We start from the raw sequence: 12,953 nt of genomic DNA, 5'->3' as shown, positions 1-12,953 counted from the left end.
GATAGATCCGTAAGGCTTTGCAGAGACTTCAAAGCCACCCTAAATCCAGTATTACGTGTGGAACAGTGGCCATTACCCTACATCAATTACCTGTTTGCAGGATTGGCAGGAGGCCAACATTTTAACAAAGTCAACGTAAGCCAGGCTTACTTACAGATGAATGTGGACCAGAAGTCGCATGAACCTCTGACAATCGTGACACATAAAGGCTTGTTCCGGTACCGAAGATTGCCGTTAGTTATCACATCTGCACCGGCATGGTTTCAAAGAGCAATGGATCAGACTCTGAATGGACTGAATGGAGTCCAGTGCTATCTGAATAACACCCTGGTCACTGGAAGAAACGAAAAGGAACATCTTCAGAATTTGGATGCCGCTCTTCAGAGATTGGAAGACTATGGTCTGGGAGTCCGGAAGGACAAGTGTGAGTTTGTCCAATCTTCCATTGAATATTTGGGACATGTGATTGATGCCATGGGCCTTCACAAATCTTCTTTGAAGGTCAAGGCTATCGCAGAGGTGCCTGCACCTCAGAATATTAACTAGTTGTGATCCTAGGATTGTTGAACTACTACGGAAGATTTGTTTCAAATTTGGCAACCATTTTAAAACCATTGTATAACCTTTTGTGCCAGAACCAAGCAGTGGAAGTGGTCTGTCGGATCAATGCAATAATACTTTTGTGCAAGCCAAGAAAGCATTGCTCAATTCTGAAGCTGTGATCCTACCATATCCCCACCCTTAACTTCCTTGCTTAACCATGCTTGATTTATCCCCTTCCTAGAATCCTTCTTCCCTACTGGGATATATCCTTGTTGTGAGTCTTTTTCATAAACATCTACCATTGCTGATCAACCATCTTTTCTGCTAAACTCCTTTCCCAGTTCACTCCAGCCAACTCTGCCCTCATTCCTTTGTAATTACCCTTAATTCCAACCCTAGTTTCTCACTCTCAAACTGAGAGTGCTAAATTCTATCAAGTTATTGTCACTGTTTCCTCGGGGATCTTTTATTCTGAGATTGTTTATTAAACCTGTCTCATTACACATTGTGTGGAGATGCCGGCGTTGGACTGGGGTAAACACAGTAAGAAGTTTAACAACACCAGGTTAAAGTCCAACAGGTTTATTTGGTAGCAAAAGCCACACAATCTTTCGGAGCTGCAAGCCCCTTCTTCAGGTGAGTGGGAATTCTGTTCACAAACAGAGCATATAAAGACACAAACTCAATTTACATGAATAATGGTTGGAATGCGAATACTTACAACTTTGGCGCTCGACTCATTGATCAACAGTTCCAACGCGCCACAGCGAAAAACCGCACCGACCTCCTCAGAAGACAAACACAGGACACAGTGGACAGAGTACCCTTCGTTGTCCAGTACTTCCCCGGAGCGGAGAAGCTACGGCATCTCCTCCGGAGCCTTCAACATGTCATTGATGAAGACGAACATCTCGCCAAGGCCATCCCCACACCCCCACTTCTTGCCTTCAAACAACCTCACAACCTCAAACAGACCATTGTCCGCAGCAAACTACCCAGCCTTCAGGAGAACAGTGACCATGACACCACACAACCCTGCCACAGCAACCTCTGCAAGACGTGCCGGATCATCGACACAGATGCCATCATCTCACGTGAGAACACCATCCACCAGGTACACGGTACATACTCTTGCAACTCGGCCAACGTTGTCTACCTGATACGCTGCAAGAAAGGATGTCCCGAGGCATGGTACATTGGGGAAACTATGCAGACGCTGCAACAACGGATGAATGAACACCGCTTGACAATCACCAGGCAAGACTGTTCTCTTCCTGTTGGGGAGCACTTCAGCGGTCATGGGCATTCGGCCTCTGATATTCGGGTAAGCGTTCTCCAAGGCGGCCTTCGCGACACACGACGGCGCAGAGTCGCTGAGCAGAAACTGATAGCCAAGTTCCGCACACACGAGGACGGCCTCAACCGGGATATTGGGTTCATGTCCCACTATTTGTAACCCCCACAGAGTTTCACTGGCTGTCTTGTCTGGAGACAATACACATCTTTTTAGCCTGTCTTGATGCTCTCTCCACTCATGTTGTTTTGTTTCTTAAAGACTTGATTAGTTGTAAGTATTCGCATTCCAACCATTATTCATGTAAATTGAGTTTGTGTCTTTATATGCTCTGTTTGTGAACAGAATTCCCACTCACCTGAAGAAGGGGCTTGCAGCTCCGAAAGCTTGTGTGGCTTTTGCTACCAAATAAACCTGTTGGACTTTAACCTGGTGTTGTTAAACTTCTTACTGTCATTACACATTACCAGATTCAAAATAGCCTGATCCCTAATTGGATCCACAACATATCGTTCGAGGATACTGTCCGAAATACACTCTATGAATTCTTCCTCATGGCTACCTCTGCTAATTTAATTTTCTCAATCTACATGAAGATTAAAGTCACCCATGATTAAAGAACTGCCTTTTTTATAGGCCCTTATTGTCTCCTGATTTATTCTCCATCTTACTGTATAGCTTCTGTTAGGGTGCCTATAGACTACTCCCACCTGTGTCTTCTTCCCCTTGTTATTTGTTACCTCCACCCATTTGGATCTAACTTCTGATGGCTAAGTTGCATAAACTTGGTCTATAGGCCTTTGAGTTTAGAAACATTAGAAGTAATCCCATTGATGAATCATAGAATCCCTACAGTACGGAAGGAAGGCATTCGGCCCATCAAGCCTGCACCGACAACAATCCCACTCAGGGCCTATCCCTGTAACCTTATGTATTTACCCTGCTATCCCCCTGACACTAGGGTCAATTTAGCACGGCCAATCAACCTAACCCCCACACATATTTGGACTGTGGGAGGAAACCGGAGCACCCAGAGGAAACCAATGCAGACATGGGGAGAATGTGCAAACTCCACACAGACTGTGACCCGAGGCCAGAATTGAACCTGGGTCCCTGGTGCTGTGAGGCAGCAGTGGCAGTAATTAAAGAGATTTGAGAAGGGTAGATTCAGAGAAACAATTTCCTCTGGTGAGGGAATCCGGATCAACAGGGCATAATCTAAGAACTAAGAATGAAATCAGGAACCACTTTTTCAAACTATGAAGCAAAATTTATTTATTAGTCACAAGTAAGGCTTACATTAACACTGCAATGAAGTTACTGTGAAATTCTCCTAGTCACCACACTCCGCCGCCTGTTTGGGCCAATGCACCTAACCAGCACGTCTTTCAGACTGTGGGAGGAAGCTGGAGCACCTGGAGGAAACCCATGCAGACACGGGGAGAATGTGCAAACTCCACACAGACAGTGACCCAAGCCGGGAATCAAACCTGGGTCCCTGGCACTGTGAGGCAGTAGTGCTAACCACTGTGTCACCGTGCCGCCCCATGAGATTGGGAATTTTCTCTATCAGCAACCAGGAGCATAGCCATGGATCTAAAATCCCTGCAGTCCGATTCAGATTTCATATTCAGTGAGGTGCAAATCCCAGTCAGGGAGCAAGCCAGTGTCTGGGGTTCCTCTGGGATGGAAAAAGATGGGCAGTTGTCACCCTCAGGCATCATGCTTCTTAATTATGCTTTGCATATTGGAAGCCCAGCAAAGAGCAAGAGAGAAATCTGCTGTAGTTCCAACTGAAGGTAAGCACCAGAAGCATGGCTTCCTTCTGTGCTGTAAGCTCCCTAATTCTTTCGCTTCCCTTATTATTGGGACCATTCTACTGCAATTTGTAGGACCTCAGTATTTGGCAAATAATTGAAAATGTCATGCCTTCTCCCTTTCTTTGCCATTTCAGAATCACTGTTACAAAGAAATAAGCAAACCATTGCTGGACAACTGACTTGTGTTTCATCAGTGGGTGGTTGGTGTAATTGGAACCAAAGAAAGAATCCTCAATATCCCCAGTATCCAATGAATAGTAGCTAAATAAAGCAAAGGCTACCCATCATAACTTACCAACATGTCAACTTCTTCCATTCAGGAGGGGAGGCAATAACTTCAGCAAAGAGAATTGAGGAGAAAAAATGTCTTCTCATTAAAAACTGTTGGTGTTATATAGAGAGAAGAGAATGATGTGAAGTACTGACAGTCTGCCACTAGATGTCACTGTGCAGACGCTACGACAACGGATGAATGAACACCGCTCGACAATCACCAGGCAAGACTGTTCTCTTCCTGTGGGGGAGCACTTCAGCGGTCACGGGCATTCAGCCTCTGATCTTCGGGTAAGCGTTCTCCAAGGCGGCCTTCATGACACACGACAGCGCAGAGTCGCTGAGCAGAAACTGATAGCCAAGTTCCACACACATGAGGACGGCCTAAACCGGGATCGTGGGTTTATGTCACATTATCAGTAACCCCACAGCTTGCCTGCTGGACTTGCAGAATCTCACTGGCTGTCCTGTCTGGAGACAATACACATCTCTTTAACCTGTGCTTAATGCTCCCTCCACTCACATTGTCTGTATCTTTAAGACCTGGTTGGCTGTAGGAATTCGCATTCTAATCAGTATTCTGTAACTTGATTTTGTGTCTCTGTATGCCCTGTTTGAGAGCAGATTTACACTCCATCTGACGAAGGAGCAGCGCTCCGAAAGCTAGTGGTGTTTGCTACCAAATAAACCTGTTGGACTTTAACCTGGTGTTGTTAGACTCCTTACTAGATGTCACTAACATAGAGCAAAATCTTAATTTTCTGCTCTGGAATTTTTTAAGATTATCAGTGTCTCTGGATCTTGGTCCTCTATGTCTGGCTCACATAATCCAGTCTTGGAGAGATAAGTAGAATCCAAATAACACACCATGATTTTAGTGTTGGCAGGGAAAGGTAGATCTTACAGAGCATTGCCAAGTGGCAATATCTCGGAATATTGTGAATAATCCGGAAGATGGTTAATTAAAATATAAATGAGTTTCTATGGTACACAGTAAGGACTTTATTCCCTGACTCTGTAAAATATGGAAGCATGTGTCAAGCATCGAAGAAGCAGAAGAGAATGATTTTTGCCATTAATTTTGCCACCTTTAATCAAAATGTATATTGCAGGGTGGGGACAGTTACTGAAATAGGAGACCTTTAAGAGTACACAAATGCATGTAGCATAAGAAATGTTTATTTTATTGTATTTAAGTATCTCAGAGTGTTACTTGATGTACGTAAAGAACCTGAATATTATTGCTTTCTGTGCGTTGGCCGTTTTGGAATGTTTTTTTAAAGTTCTTGCAGACTTCTTATGAATAAAGTATATTCTTGGGAAAAAAAAGTTGAGTTATTGAGATCAAGTGTCAGATCAAGCCCAAGATGGGGTGCATTGCCTTACCTTGTCAGCTTGGATCTTGTTTGCTTCTATTGTGGGGACCATGAATTGGATTCAATTTGAATTTGATTTTTAGAATGAGCAAGGAGAATGATTCGGGCTTGCCTGGTCCACTCTGAACATTGGCTTTATAACTTTCAGAATTTTTAAAGAGTTTAGTTAGAAGCACAAATGTAGCTTATAGGGTATGATGCATTAGTCATTACTGACACTTGGCTCCAGTCAAGTAGGGGAATTGAATGGATTGAAAAATAAGTTAAAAATGGGTACCGGACAAAATAGCATGACTTGCAATTGATACATCCCAGGATAGTTCAGGAAATATGCGAGGAAATTGCAGATACAATAATCATCATTTTCCAAAGCTTTCTAGATTTGTTGCCTCTTTGGATTGGAAATTTACAAATGCCACTCGATTACTAAAGAAGAGAGGGAGAAAGTAACAGTAAGAAAAGTAACTACATACCTGTCAGCTCATATCATTTAGGGGGAAGTTTGTGGAACAGTGTGGCGAGGCAGCAGAAAACTGAAGTCTCTCAGAAAAGTTGTGGATACTGCACCAATTAAAATTTCAGGTCAATAAACTTCTCCATATACGGATATTGAGGGATGCAGATCAAAGGTGAGTAAATGGAGATGAGGAACCGTTCAGCTATGATCTAGTAGAATGGCAGAACAGGCTCAAGAGGTTGATAGTTCCAATGATCCAAATAGCTGCAGGTTAAATGATTCATTTGTTCTGGAAGACTAATCCTGTCAGATTATCTACCGTGATTGGTAGGATGATTGAGATCTCTCAGAGTGAGGGACAGGAGAGGATGGATTGGTGAGAGGGAAGGAATCCTTGGGGGTGGGGTGGTGGTTGATGTCATGAAAAGTGCCAGTGAGGTGAGAGAGCATGAAAATTTGGGAAAGGGTGTGTCATAGACAAGAGATAGAGGAGGAAATTGAAGAGGCAGGTGGCGGTATAGCGAAAGAATGAAGCAAGTTTTTTCTTTATTCTTTCAAGGAAGGTGGGTATCGCTGGCAAGGCCAACATTTGTTGCCGAACCCTAATTGTCCTTGAACTGGGTGCCTAGCTAGGCCCATTTCAGAGGGCAGTTAAAAGTCAACTGGAGTCACATGTAGGCCAGACCAGGTCAGGATGGCAGATTTTCTTCCCTAAAGAACATTAGTGAATCAGGTCAGTTTTTACAACTATAGTTTCATGGTCATCATTAGACTTGTAATTCCAGATTTTTATTGAATTCAAATTTTAACATCCACCGTGGTGGGATTTGAACCCCGATCCCTAGAGCATTACCCTGGGTTTCAATATGCAGTGACAATACAATCACACCACTGCCTCCCCCATAGCATGTGGGGCAAACTGGGAGTTTCTAAGATGAAGTTGAAGGATTGGAAGTGAGAGTGAAAGGGATGGCAAGAATTAGGATGAGTTGTGGTGGGAAGGTAGAAGGCTGGAGTCGGATGATAAAGGAAAGGGGAAAGTTAGGTGAGGAAATGAGACATGTGGCTGTGGGAGGAGACATCAGGCAAGGGACTGGCCTGCCATTTCCTCCACATTGCTTTCTGTTGCTGGCCTTTGCCCCTGTAGTCATCCATCCATCGAAACCAAGCTGGCCTGCATTTTGGCAGGATTTCACTCGCCACACAGGATCTGAAATATTCTTCTGGCTCTGGTCAGATCTCTCAATCAAATACTGTCCTTACCGCTCATTGGCCAGCATTTAGACCTGCCACCAGCAAAGCAAGAGAGATAGATAACAGAGCAGGGAATGAACCAGAATGAAGGGATAAGTAGAAAAGAATAAAACCAAAAGGAACCAGGAGAGCAGCCTTTTTTCCAAAAATATATGTTAGTCATTAAGTTTGTAAAGGGACATTATGTTGTGTAGCAATTCAAGTTTGACGCAACATAATGTTCAATACAGACCACTTTCTTTCAGCACATAATGTACCTCACTATACTTGCCATTACAGGTTATATTTACAACATCCATTTATATTTCTTGTCAAACATTATATACCCGAGGGTCTTACATGGTTTCCAGGCCTGGGTATACAAAGGTGGGAAGGCTTACTCTGTGGCATTTCCTCAAAGAGCCCATTGGTTGCCTGAAGCTTTTGCGTGTCCCTTTAGCACATCATAAAGTATCACTTTACTTTGAAACAAAATTGAATTGAGAGATCAGGTAACCTTTTCTTTCCTCCAACACACAAGGAGACAACAAGACCCTGAGACAATCTTCATGTTGGGACAAGCCTTAACAAAGACATTAAAATGCAAATGATCTTTCTGGATATATCTTTGAGAAGTCATCAAAATCCAAGGACCCTTTCTGTGGTTAATGGCTGCCCTTCTTCAAATAATTCAAAGAAACTGCTTTCACAATGTTGATTGCGGACTTTCTGAAAGAGTTGAAATCTAGACAATGAGTGTGAAAAAACCTTATTCTATCACAATGGTATGTAAATGGACAAGACTTGGAACCCATTGCTTGGCTGTGCGATAGCCATCAGAAACTGTTTGTGAGGACAAGAGAAAGAAATACTCTGAGGACACGACAGAAACAAGGTTTCTGATCAGGAGATTTATAAAGATACATTTCTGAAGCAGAAAGAGAGAAATGTCTAGACCAGCAAAGGAACAAGACCCTGCCTAAGGAAAAGTTTAAAGTTTATCTATTAGTGTCACAAGTAGGCTTACATTAACACTGCAATGAAGTTACTGTGAAAATCCCCTAGTTGCCACACTCCGGCACCTGTTCGGGTACACTGAGGGAGAATTTAGCACAGCCAATGCACCTAATTAGCACGTCCTTTGGACTGTGTGAGGAAACCGGAGCACCCGGAGGAAACCCACGCAGACACGGGAGAACGTGCAGACTCCGCATAGACAGTGACCCAAACCAGGAATCAAATGCGGGTCCCTGGCGCAGTGAGGCAGCAGTGCTAAGACCAATAGGCAGAGAATTCAGGCTGGCCTTTGACATCTCTACCTAAGAAACCAACAGGATATCGACTGCCCCTCAACTGGAGTCAAACAAGTGAAATCTCTTATTGCAAGCACTAAAACACAGTGAATTAGTCTTCCTAAACCCCCAGACTCTTCTTCAGTGGGCCAAAAAGATTACAGGCCTGCATCTTCTCAACTCTTCACCCGGGGGAAAAACAAATGTGACAAAGAACTCTCAGAGTTTTAAGACTAGATTGCATGTTACTTTCAGTTTTGTAATCACAATCTTTTCTTCTCTGTGTCTGTATGTATGAATGTTCAGGTGGGTGTGTATTCAGCTGTTGAGGAATAAATATTTAAATTTCTTTTAAAGCTTGCAAGAAACCCTCTCATTTGTCAGCTCCTGACAGTTACAGCATTCTGAGGGTTAAAACACTTTTTCTTTTAAGAAAAGCACTGTTTTCAGTCAGTCAAGAAACAAGCAGAAGATGGCGATGTCATCAATGTACAAGGTGGCTTTTAATTTGATTTGATTTATTATTGTCACATGTAATAGTATACAGTGAAAAGTATTGTTTCTTGCGCGCTATATAGGCAAAGCATACCGTACATAGAGAAGGAATTGAGAGAGTGCAGAATGTAGTGTTACAGTCATAGCTAGGGCGTAGCGAAAGATCAACTTAATGCAGGGTAGGCCCATTCAAAAGTCTAATGGCAGCAGGAAAGAAGCTGTTCTTTAGTCGGTTGGTATGTGTCCTCAGACGTTTGCACCTTTTTGACCCTGAATGCCTCTACTGCCTGAGATTGTCACTCCTATTACCCTCACATCCTTCCTGAATGACTCGGCAACAAGTTTGATAGGACAGCTTTGCTTGATGGTTTGTACCCCAGGATCCTAAAGGAGGTAGCTGCAGAGACCATGGATGCATTGATAGTCATTTTCCAAAAACTCTTGGATTCTGGAATTGTGCCAAGCATTGGAAAACTGCCAAAGTGATACCCTTGTTCAAAAAGGGAAGGAGGCAAAATGCAGGAAACTACAGGCTAGTTAGTCTAACTTCAGTTGTGGGAAAAATATTAGAATCAGCTATAAAGGAGAGAATAGCAGTGCATTTGGAAAGTCATTATCTGATCAAGCAGAGTCAGGGTTTCATGAAAGGAAAATCATGTCTGACAAATTTACTAGACTTCTTTGAGGAGGTATCAGTCGGAGTAGATAGAGGAGAACCAGTCAATGTTGTATATTTGGATTTTCCAAAGGCATTTGATAAGGTACCACACAAAAGACTACTATGCTAAATAGGAATACATGGTGCTGGAGGTAATATTCTGACATGGATAGAGGATTGGCTAGCCAACAGGAAGTAGTAAGTACCGATAAGAGGGGTCTTTCAGGTTGGAGGGCAATAACCAGTAGAGTGCCACAGGGTTCAGTGCTGGGACAGCATCTCTTCACAATATATATTAATGATTTGGAGGAAGGGACAGAATGTACTGTGGCCAAATTTGCAGATGATACAAAGGTGAGAGGGAAAGCAAGTTGTAAGGAGAATATAAATAGTTTACAGAGCAATATTGACAGGTGAAGTGACTGGGCAGAAAATTGACAAATGGAATTTAATGTGGGGGGAAATGTGAGATTATTCATTTTGGAAGAAAGAATGAGAAGGCGGATTGTTATTTAAATGGAGACTGCAGAAAGCTGTAACGCGAAGGGAGGGTGGTCCTTGTTATTGAAACCTAAAAAGCTCACACACAGGCACAAAAGCAAATGGAAAGTTCGCTTTTATTTCAAGGCGGCTGGAGTGTATTGCTCTAGGTCCCTAGATTACTAGTCCAGTGACAATCCCTCTATACCACTGCCTCCTCACATACAACAACCATTGGTTTTTCTGTGATTTTGTCCACTAAGATCAAGACACTGTTATTTCTGCATGGATGTAAAACTGATGCTTCACTTACAGGTAAAGACAACTGCTTAAGGCCCTTGTTTAGAGGTAAAGGTGTGAGCATGGGACAGATAAATCTATCAAGTTGTCAGAATGCATCTTGGTCTCTGGAGAAAATGTGACTTTCTTTGCACTTTCCTACTATGACAATTTGAAATTGTAATATTTCTTTAAATATTCTATGAATAGAGTATGGTCTGCAAAAAAAAGTTGTATATTATCCATATTGCAGTTAGAGTCCGAGTCCACCTCATACTCCATCCCCCTCATGGCCATCCCGGGACCCCCAATAGCCCCTATCCCCCCTCACCCTCCCTCCCCATTAACGTTAACCTGAATTCCCTCAATAACCTCCTCAGGTTCTCCTCAATAACCTCCTCATGGTCCTAAAAACTTTCTCTTGAGACAATACTCAACATCTTCACTTCTCTCTCCCCCCCGCCCCCCAACCCGTTTCTAAAAAGTTAAATCTTTCCTTCCTGAACAAAGTTATGCACAAAAAGGCTTTTCATTTCGGAACACAGTCCCTAGGTTTGAAGGTTCTTTAACCTCTGCTTAACACTTTCTCCACTCACATTGGCTGTACCTTTAAGACTTGATTACCTGCAAAGACTCGCATTTCAACCATTATTTTGTAAATTGAGTTTGTGACTTTATATGCCCTGCTTGTGAATAGAACTCCCACTGACCTGATGAAGGGGCAGCGCTCCGAAAGCTAGTGGCATTTGCTACCAAATAAACCTGTTGGACTTTAACCTGGTGTTGTAAGACTTCTTACTGTGTTTACCCCAGTCCAACACCGGCATCTCCACATCTTTGCAGGACAAGCGGTGGAAGGCAGTTCATTTCCTTTTAAGGGCAATATGCAAATAGATCCGGAAACGTCTTACCAACGTTTCTCTTAATCGGTAGGATCATTCCAACATTTATCAGAATAATATAGAAGAATTGATACAGATAATCTTAGACTAAGCGACAATTTGGCGTTTGAATTTCAGTAAGTATAACTGTAAGATGTAATGTTTGATGTCGGATGGCCGTGTCTGACGGCTTTTAGACATACTTACCTGGCAGGGGTGAAACTATGATCAAGCAGGTAGTTCGCCCAGGACGAGGCTAACCCATTGCACTTCGGGTGTGCTGACGCCTGCGATGTCCCCAAATGCGGGATACTCGACTGCAAAATTTGTGGTAGTGGGGGACTGCGTTCGCGCTCTCCCCTGACTGTAAATCAAAAATAGAACTTGTCAATTTATCTGCTCCTGAAGAGGGCGCTTCTCCCTGTGAATTGCCTTTCTTTCGCACAGAGCAGTTTAATACTCCAATGAATAAATTTGATTCTGAACGTCAAAATCCACAATATTTTGCGTCTTTATTTATCATCCTTTGGTCATTTTCATTCATGCTGCCGTCTTACTGCAGATGATTTCCTCTCTCCTTGTGTGATATTCTATCATTTTCATCATAAACTAGACACACGCGTTTTGAGAAGAAGACCTTCTTGACCTTTTAAAATTTATTCATCAAATAAATGATCCCCCATTGCAGCAGTCTGCTGCTTCTAAACTGACTTTCAGCTTTTGACACCCTGTCCTCTATCAGGGAGGTCTGAGACGACAGAGAGCCTGGACATACCACTAACTCTGGAGGAGTTGACTGAGGCCCTCGGATCTTTCAAGAAGAGTAAAACTCCTGGAAGCGATGTTGTTTTCGGCTTGGTGGGACTGGATCAACCCGGGGCTTGCTGGAGGTATACTATAGTATTCTCCTGATCGGGCGCATGACAGAATCCATCTCATCTACAAGCGGAAAGGGAAGACATTAGAAAGTGGCAACCAATTTCACTGCTGAACGTAGATTATAAAATTATGTTCAATGTCATCAATTGTTCAGGTACGTTCTGGAGTCAGCGATTCACCCTGATCAGACCTGCTCTGTTCCCACCAGGAAGATCTCTGATGTCCTTGTGTTATGATGTGGAGATGCCGGCGTTGGACTGGGGTAAACACAGTAAGAAGTTTAACAACACCAGGTTAAAGTCCAACAGGTTTATTTGGTAGCAAAAGCCACACAAGCTTTCGAAGCTCTTAGCCCCTTCTTCAGGTGAGTGGGAATTCTGTTCACAAACAGAGCTTATAAAGACACAGACTCAATTTACATGAATAATGGTTGGAATGCGAATACTTACAACTAATCAAGTCTTTAAGAAACAAAACAATGGGAGTGGAGAGAACATCAAGACAGACTAAAAAGATGTGTATTGTCTCCAGACAAGACAGCCAGTGAAACTCTGCAGGTCCACGCAACTGTGGGAGTTACAAATAGTGTGACATGAACCCAATATCCCGGTTGAGGCTGTCCTCGTGTGTGCGGAACTTGGCTATCAGTTTCTGCTCAGCGACTCTGCACTGTCGTGTGTTGCGAAGGCCGCCTTGGAGAACGCTTACCCGAATATCAGAGGCCGAATGCCCGTGACCGCTGAAGTGCTCCCCAACAGGAAGAGAACAGTCTTGCCTGGTGATTGTCGAGCGGTGTTCATTCATCCGTTGTCGCAGCGTCTGCATAGTTTCTCCAATGTACCATGCCTCGGGACATCCTTTCTTGCAGCGTATCAGGTAGACAACGTTGGCCGAGTTGCAAGAGTATGTACCGTGTACCTGGTGGATGGTGTTCTCACGTGAGATGATGGCATCTGTGTCGATGATCCGGCATGTCTTGCAGAGGTTGCTGTG

The 12,953-nt window shown here is 43.3% G+C and overlaps 1 non-coding gene across 1 annotated transcript; it reads left to right on the top strand.

Annotated features, from left to right (window-relative positions):
• The first annotated feature begins 11,280 nt into the window (after window positions 1–11,280).
• Window positions 11,281–11,444, top strand: LOC144500143 (U1 spliceosomal RNA). The gene has a single exon (XR_013498931.1). It is a non-coding gene; the product is annotated as a U1 spliceosomal RNA (small nuclear RNA).
• The last annotated feature ends 1,509 nt before the right edge of the window (window positions 11,445–12,953 follow it).

Source organism: Mustelus asterias, chromosome 10 (assembly GCF_964213995.1).
Source record: "Mustelus asterias chromosome 10, sMusAst1.hap1.1, whole genome shotgun sequence".
NCBI classification, from domain to species: domain Eukaryota; kingdom Metazoa; phylum Chordata; class Chondrichthyes; order Carcharhiniformes; family Triakidae; genus Mustelus; species Mustelus asterias.
This window is presented reverse-complemented; position numbering and strand designations above follow the sequence as displayed.